General features: G+C 42.3%; 1 long non-coding RNA gene across 1 annotated transcript in view; it reads left to right on the forward strand.

The window, feature by feature from the left end:
• The window catches only part of LOC126284900 (uncharacterized), a 31,442-nt gene extending 26,076 nt beyond the window's left edge, over nucleotides 1-5,366 (forward strand). Inside the window, exon 2 of the long non-coding RNA XR_007551568.1 lies at nucleotides 5,089-5,366. This is a non-coding gene — a long non-coding RNA (uncharacterized LOC126284900). The remainder of the gene's footprint in view (nucleotides 1-5,088) is intronic.
• Nucleotides 5,367-8,591: the final 3,225 nt, after the last annotated feature.

Here is an 8,591-nt window from a genome sequence, read left to right on the forward strand (position 1 = left end):
CTTAGTTTAAAATACATTGACTGCCTCAGGGGGAAAGATTAGTAAAAGACAAATTACTTTAGCAGACGGACAAAAATAATTTCATTGTTCTGCAAGGTGATTAAAGCTTGACTGTCAGAAAGGTGGAAATAAAATCTGAAACTAATAACATATATTAGACTTCCGCAGTTATGTGAATGTATTTTAATTCACGAGAGAGCAGTAAACCAAGAGGAAACAACAAAATCACTAAATGTAAACACGAGTCACGTGGAGACTACACACTTCCCCACTATAGTTCAGACTGCTCTGCGCATCAGCTCCGGATCTACGGTATTTCCGCACTTTGGCAATACTACATAGTGGAGCCCTCCTACATCGAGTGTTTGAGATAGGACGACAAAAATTTAAAAAATTACATTTTCAAAAAAAATGTTCATATCTAGCGCCCATCTTTCTGATGAGTGTGATGTATAAAACATATGTGCTCGATATGTGGTCTTAAGTGTGCCAAAGTGCAGTGCCTCGCATCTTCACACAGCATTCTTCTGTCGCACGTCACTGTATATCGCTCTGTGAAATTGAAACACGTATATTTTGTAATGGATGCCTTCAAAGTATATTAGGACAGTGGAAATTAAAATATCCGGTGATGCCTCTCCTGCTCCCAGTAGGCCTGTTTGACACCCTGCGCCTCAAAAAAACACTCACAATTAATAGTTTATGGGATTATTTGCAATCGAGATACCTAGAGCTCAGAAAATTTACGCTCTTTATTGACCATTAGCAATAACGTTTACTTTAGCTTGACATAAAACTGAGTATAGGGTACGTGAAACCAGTAAAGAGAAGACACAAGCACGACAGTACACTTTTCTTCAATCCTTAGCGCCTAGCGTTTTTTCTCTCCGATCTTGTTAAAGCTTTACATGGTGTGCTTTCCTTTCTGCGAAAGAATGTTACCTCAACAAAGTTTGTCAAACGTTTTGCTACATGAAAAATAGAAATGTAGGTGTGTAACACTGCAAAAGCTCTTAATACATATAGTACCAAAGAACGGTGTGGTTTTCGAACAGATTACGTGTATTTTGTATCTCTCTGCTGGATAAAACAAAATAGGCTTTCCACTGTTGCAGTAATTGCAACACATATCAAATAAACCAGCCTGTTTTTGCACGAATGGTCCTTTTATAACAATGCAAGATACAATTCTGGCCTGTTAGTCCTACTACAAGCAAAAAGCTTAGAGTCACACTTCATTCAAATGCTCCAGTTTCTCTAGCATGACATCGAAACGTAGTATACGAAATTTTTATATAAATTTGAAATTGTCTTATCCTTCCATAATTTGTGTGATGCCCCTGTTTCTTCTCCTTTCTCATTCTAACAATCAATCTTTTCATCACTAATTCCGGAACTATTCCTTCCACTCTCAAAACTTATTCGCCGGTTAATTTCTCTAACCCTGTCAGTACATCCGGTTCAGTAATAGCCCGTTTATCCTCCGGTTTGGCGTTTTTACATGTTCGTACATCGCGTCCTCCGCGCTACTTCCAGACCAGAACTTCTTACTGAGAACTGTGCAACTGGCCCTAACCAGTGTAGTGATCTGACCAAACATTTTCTGTCAGTTTCATTTTCTTGGATACACCGAGGAGATAATACGTAATCTGTCTTAGCTGTTATTCCTGATACTCGTTCATTTCCACTCTGGTAGTCTGAATCTATGGATTTCGCTATTACTTAAAACAACGCTGGTCATTTGCAAACATAATCAACCACATAATCAGGCAGCGATTCGCATTCACCCGTTCGGCTTTACTCCGCTCAGCTCGTATTGCCCTGTCTTCTTTTGCCTGCAGGAAAGTTTATTTTTAGATACGACGAGGATTCCCCTGACATACACATCACGTACACTATGCACACATTCAAAAATCAACTTATGATTCGTTCAGAAATCGGCTTAGAATGTGTTCAAAAACCAACAGGGATACGTTTCAAAATCATGCGAGTAATCCATAGACCAACGTGTGCTGGATGCTAGGCGCTTGGTGCTGTTCGTTCGTTGCCGCGCGTCCGCCAAACACACGGTGATCTTCACACGTTTCAGCTTCAGTAGCTTCATTAGTGAGTTGAATGCCTCTAAGAACTGCGGAATTTCAGGACGTCATTCAAACAAAGCAAAATTTCTGATGTCCTTAAGAGCAGTGCATTACCTGGTACGTGTACAAACTCTTACAGTCAGGATTCTAACAGTGGTGCTGAAAGAGTTAAAATAGTGAATGTAAAAAAGAAAATGGTAATGATGGTGCTAATGCAGGGAAGGGACTGAATCTCCGGTGCCTGAAAACTGTGACACGTCTCAAGGCAGGAATGGGAGTAACGGTACTCTTGAGATAATAGTAGGAGATTGTGTTGCCTAATCACGATTTCAAATCTGGCAAAAGACGAAGCCGTGGCTGTCTGTAAATAACAAACTTAGTAATATGCACAGTGTGTTCACAAGGTCGTGAACTTCGGGTGGAAAGCAGTGAACGTGTGCGTATCGATAACGCTGTATTAGTTGGTGTTTCTGCTAATAACGCCAAAAAACTATATGATAAAATCGGGGATCATGCAAAGTGCAAATCACACGTGAAGTGCGTAGAAATCAAGAGTATAAAAGAAAAGTGAAGAAAAATGCGTGAGTGAAAGTGAAAAGTTGTGGGGGAAGCAGCATCAAGAAAAAGTAATCGCAACTGCTTCGTCGTTCAGATCTGCATATGTAATAGCTAAACAGAAATTATCATTCAAATCGTATCCTGCAGTAACCGAACTGCAAAAGCTTAATGGTTAATCAGTTGGTAATATGCTTCATTCTGACCATGCATGCCGAAATATCTTTGTTTGTAAGAGAAAAAATGAAAAACAATCTTGCTTACTTCCTTGTGGAATCAGGTACAAACTTTAGTATCATGATGGACGAAAGTACAACGGTTTCCAATAAAACTTGTTTAATGATATATTTACGTTTGTCCTTCGAGGGAGTTGTTTGCAATTATTTTTTTTGTCGTTGTTGAATTATATAGTGGGACAGGAGAGTACATTTTCAGCACACTGTTAGCAGATCTTGAAAAGTGTGTCATTACAAATGATGTACTAAAAAACCACCTCGTAGGTATCGCAACAGATAGTGCCTCAACAATGCTTGCACCTTACAAAGGCGTAGCTGCTCTACTGCTTAGTCATTTACATAAGGATTTAACTGTCGTTCATTGTAGGAACCACAAAAGGGAATTAGCTGTCCACGATGTTATGAATGATGTAGCATATGTGTACCATATACAGTTTTTTTAGATTCCTTATATTCTGCGTTTTCTCGAGGTCCCAAAAATCAGAGACTACTACAAAGTGTTCCACAAGCATTATCCTCGCATCTATTAAAATTAGGCCATGTTTTTCCCGTACGTTGGATTGCTTCCTCATTTAATGCTGTTCGAGCTCTTCTTGAAAGTCACAGTTCTCTTGTCCATCTTTCTGAAAAACTGAGACATGATGGTTCCCGATCAACTCAGGAGGGATCTAAATTTGAAGGTATACTAAAACATCTCACAAAGTGGTTGCTTGTAATGGAATTAATACTTGCAGAACTTCCAGGGCCTCATAAAGCATAACTATCATTCTTCACGCAGAACAGAAATTCTTCAGTCTTTAAAGCAAAACAGGAAACTGACGTGGCTGTAAGAACTCTTGAAATGCTCAAACAAATGACTCGCCATGGACTAGGATGATAGTACAGGAGTTGGAGGAAAAGCGTGCATTCAAGGGGGTATTAGTTAAGGAACCATGTTGTGATGAATATAACAGATTTCAGACATTTCGGAGGAAATGTTTTCAGTTTTTGGTACACAATATAAAAAACCGCTTTGAGGACCTGGATTTCTTTTCGGCTGTAGCCATATTAAATTCAGATACATGGTCTTCAGATGATTATGAACGTGTGTTTTATGGTGACATGTCAGGTTTGTGTAATAAGGTGGATTTTAAATTACGTGAAAGCACGTGTGGATCACTAGTTAACGATTTTCGAATCTATAAAGAAAATCCTCAGCACATGCCCAATTGTGTGAAGGAACTTGTGAAAGCTGTCGAAGTTATGCCTATATCGATGGCTGAATGTGAACGCGGATTTAGTGCCATGAATTTAACAGTGACAGATCAGAGAAATCAGTTACAAATTCCGACACTTTCAAATTTACTTTTCATTTCAGTAAATTAACTTTCGATACAGAAAAATTTGCTGCAAGGTGGATCAAGTCTCAGCACCATAGCGCCCTTGACAAACCAACAGTCAAACCCTCGAATCTTCAGGAGCACTCTCATTCATCTCGTCTCCTCAACTAAACTAAAGTTAAATGACAATTATGTTCCGATTACTAGCTGAACCGGCCACACTTTGCTGTGGCTTTGTCATAATACGATGATTTAACAAATTAACATTCACTTATAATTTCAGTGTGTTAAAATTAAGCACAAAACACAAAAATGTTAATTTTACAATTAATTCATCTCATATTTTAGTATAGTTTGTAAATGATTGAGGTAATATACGATAGTCAAAGTTGTTAATTAACAACATATGAAGATTTATTAATTTTATAAATGAGCTAAATAAACTCGGCATTGCCCAGATGTCTCTACATTCCCCTTATGTCCCTCTCCTATTCCCACTACCCATCTTCTCCTACCCTTATCGCTGACGGAGGGGATAGGAGGTGATAGCGAAGAGGAGAGTTTCCATCTGCTTTTCTCCTCTAAGTCAATTTCTCTCTTTCTCTGTCAGTCTCCTCTCCCCCCCCCCCTTCTGTCCCTGACATCCTACATTTACATATTGAAAGCAGTAATTTGAGTCTACAATTGTCATAAGGACAATGCTGAATGTTCTTTTGTAGTTGTGTTCACTTCCAATATTCTGAGGACACACAATTTGCACATGTTTGCCATATATGGCTCCTATGTATCGAGGGTAATTCCACTTCATTTCGAAGTTTCTTGCCATCTTCTGCCATTCTTCAGTATCTTTTGGAATCTGAAAAGTAAATGATACTCAATTCTTTTCTTGTTTTCCAGACTGATGACACAGAGGACACAGTATCAAAAGATAACGGCGATGTAGCTCTTGAAGAACATGTACCTCCCACATATGTCAAGCACATGTTATCAAATGTTCTTTTTAAAGCGGCCTTGGGGGAGTATGAACAGCAAACTCCGAGCATCGAAACATTGGTGCATAACCTAGCTGTGAAATTGTATTTGTGGACGATAATAATTGCGACGAATTTGTTAAAACAGAAACAGGAGAGCTCGAATTAATTCGATTTTGGAAATAAATATTTTTAACTCTTTAACATCCATTTTAATTTGCTTAAAATGCCAATAAAACATTACTTAAATGAAATCAGTACTGAATGTTGCATGCTTACCTTTATGCAGTTCAACACCAATGAAAACGCTTCACATACTTCTGGCACTATGAGGGAAGTAGCAGAACATGATAATTTAAATAAGTACATTAGTGACTTCCATGAATCGCCAGTGGCTAAAAATCGTCATGTGGTGGCCCATCGAATTCTTGGTGAAATAATGTCGTGGCAGTTGTCATCTTTAATTACTTACTATAGTTAACTACACCTCTTATTGTAAAGAAAGTCTTCAGTCGACATTCTCGTAAAATTACTAAATATCGCACCATCGTCTGCTTCTAGTTCCTAGGATACTATTTCGTGGACCTTCTTTAAAAAATTTTCATTTCCGTTGTTAGCTGCATGTGCAAGTACCAATTAGGCCGCCGCTGCGATCACTTTAACATCCATTATAGTGCAAGACCGACACACGTGTGGCACAAATTCTGTTGCTTCGGTATAAATTAACCTGCCGCATTCAACATACGCTGTAATATGTTGCCTGTTGTAGCATTCTACAAGGCGACGCACGCCACATTTCCGTAGCATGCCACAGCGTGGCAAGACGTCGCCCCAGCGTAAACGAGGCTTTAGAGACAGGTCTGTATTGTGTGGTGGATGTGATGTGTTGCATACGAAACTAAAACCTGCAATCAGATCCTAACTGTGAAGAGATCTCACACTGCAGCAAGATAAAGCTCGCCCACGTTGTACCAAACGGACAGCCGACGCAATAAAGGAGTTGAGATTCGAGGTGCTGGAACATTCACCAGACCTGGCTCTAAGAGATTTTCACATGTTTGGACCCTTAACGGAAGCACTACACGGAAGATGATTTGAAAGTGTTGACGTCATTGCAGCGGTGCAAAATTGGTTACAGATGCAGCCGAAAAATCTATTTTCTGATGAATTAAAAAAAAAAATTCAGAAAAACTGAAATCTGCGTTCTTTTTCTACGTAACCTCCCTGGACTTCAATGCAGCTTTCACGACGTTTTACATCATCAGAATAAAGGCGCATTTGTGAAAATCTATACCTACTTTTGAATTCCCCTCTTATACCTGTATGTAAATTATTTTCTAAATAAGCTTTACCTACACTCCTGGAAATTGAAATAAGAACACCGTGAATTCATTGTCCCAGGAAGGGGAAACTTTATTGACACATTCCTGGGGTCAGATACATCACATGATCACACTGACAGAACCACAGGCACATAGACACAGGCAACAGAGCATGCACAATGTCGGCACTAGTACAGTGTATATCCACCTTTCGCAGCAATGCAGGCTGCTATTCTCCCATAGAGACGATCGTAGAGATGCTGGATGTAGTCCTGTGGAACGGCTTGCCATGCCATTTCCACCTGGCGCCTCATTTGGACCAGCGTTCGTGCTGGACGTGCAGACCGCGTGAGACGACGATTCATCCAGTCCCAAACATGCTCAATGGGGACAGATCCGGAGATCTTGCTGGCCAGGGTAGTTGACTTACACCTTCTAGAGCACGTTGGGTGGCACGGGATACATGCGGACGTGCATTGTCCTGTTGGAACAGCAAGTTCCCTTGCCGGTCTAGGAATGGTAGAACGATGGGTTCGATGACGGTTTGGATGTACCGTGCACTATTCAGTGTCCCCTCGACGATCACCAGAGGTGTACGGCCAGTGTAGGAGATCGCTCCCCACACCATGATGCCGGGTGTTGGCCCTGTGTGCCTCGGTCGTATGCAGTCCTGATTGTGGCGCTCACCTGCGCGGCGCCAAACACCCATACGACCATCATTGGCACCAAGGCAGAAGCGACTCTCATCGCTGAAGACGACACGTCTCTATTCGTCCCTCCATTCACGCCTGTCGCGACACCACTGGAGGCCAGCTGCACGATGTTGGGGCGTGAGCGGAAGACGGCCTAACGGTGTGCGGGACCGTAGCCCAGCTTCATGGAGACGGTTGCGAATGGTCCTCGCCGATACCCCAGGAGCAACAGTGTCCCTAATTTGCTGGGAAGTGGCGGTGCGGTCCCCTACGGCACTGCGTAGGATCCTACGGTCTTGGCGTGCATCCGTGCGTCGCTGCTCTCCGGTCCCAGGTCGACGGGCACGTGCACCTTCCGCTGACCACTGGCGACAACATCGATGTACTGTGGAGACCTCACGCCCCACGTTTTGAGCAATTCGGCGGTACCTCCACCCGGCCTCCCGCATGCCCACTATACGCCCTCGCTCAAAGTCCGTCAACTGCACATACGGTTCACGTCCACGCTGTCGCGGCATGCTACCAGTGTTAAAGACTGCGATCTAGCTCCGTATGCCACGGCAAACTGGCTGACACTGACGGCGGCGGTGCACAAATGCTGCGCAGCTAGCGCCATTCGATGGCCAACACCGCGGTTCCTGGTGTGTCCGCTGTGCCGTGCGTGTGATCATTGCTTGTACAGCCCTCTCGCAGTGTCCGGAGCAAGTATGGTGGGTCTGACACAACGGTGTCAATGTGTTCTTTTTTCCATTTCCAGGAGTGTATAATGTACTTTTAAAGATGGCGTTTTTCTGATAGTGCACACGCGTGAATAGTGAGTTTTCGGCATAACATCTATTTATAAATAACTGTTTAACCATGGGTAACGCCACGGTCCAGGCTACTAACATATATAATTATACAAACCCAGTAAGACATCCCCCCCCCCCTCCCCAACACTGGTAAAAGCACAAATCGCACACTGCATAGAATTCCTATGCTGTGAAAATGAGACAGTGGGAAACATCCACAAGAGGTTGAAAAAGGTGCATGGAGATGCTGCTGTAGATCTGTGGGCAAGCAGGTTACGTGATGAAAGCGGGCACGGCAATATTGAGGATTGTCCTCGCCCCGGTAGGCCTTGTACTGCACACACTCCAGACAATGTGCAGAGAGCTAACGAATTGGTGACTGCTGTCAGACGCATCACAGTGAACGAATTGTCACGCTACGTTGGGATGGGGGAAAGAAGTGTTTGCAGAATACTAAAAGTGGGTTCCCAGGATGTTGACAGTGGCTCACAAAGAATCAAGAAAAACGGTATGCAGTGAACTTCCGGTACAGTACGAGAAAGTTGGACAATAATTTCTTGGAAGAATTGTGACAGGTCATGAAACGTGACTCCATTATTTTTCACCAGAGACGAAGAGGCAATC

The sequence above is a fragment of the Schistocerca gregaria genome, chromosome 1 (genome assembly GCF_023897955.1).
Source record: "Schistocerca gregaria isolate iqSchGreg1 chromosome 1, iqSchGreg1.2, whole genome shotgun sequence".
In the NCBI taxonomy this organism is placed as follows: domain Eukaryota; kingdom Metazoa; phylum Arthropoda; class Insecta; order Orthoptera; family Acrididae; genus Schistocerca; species Schistocerca gregaria.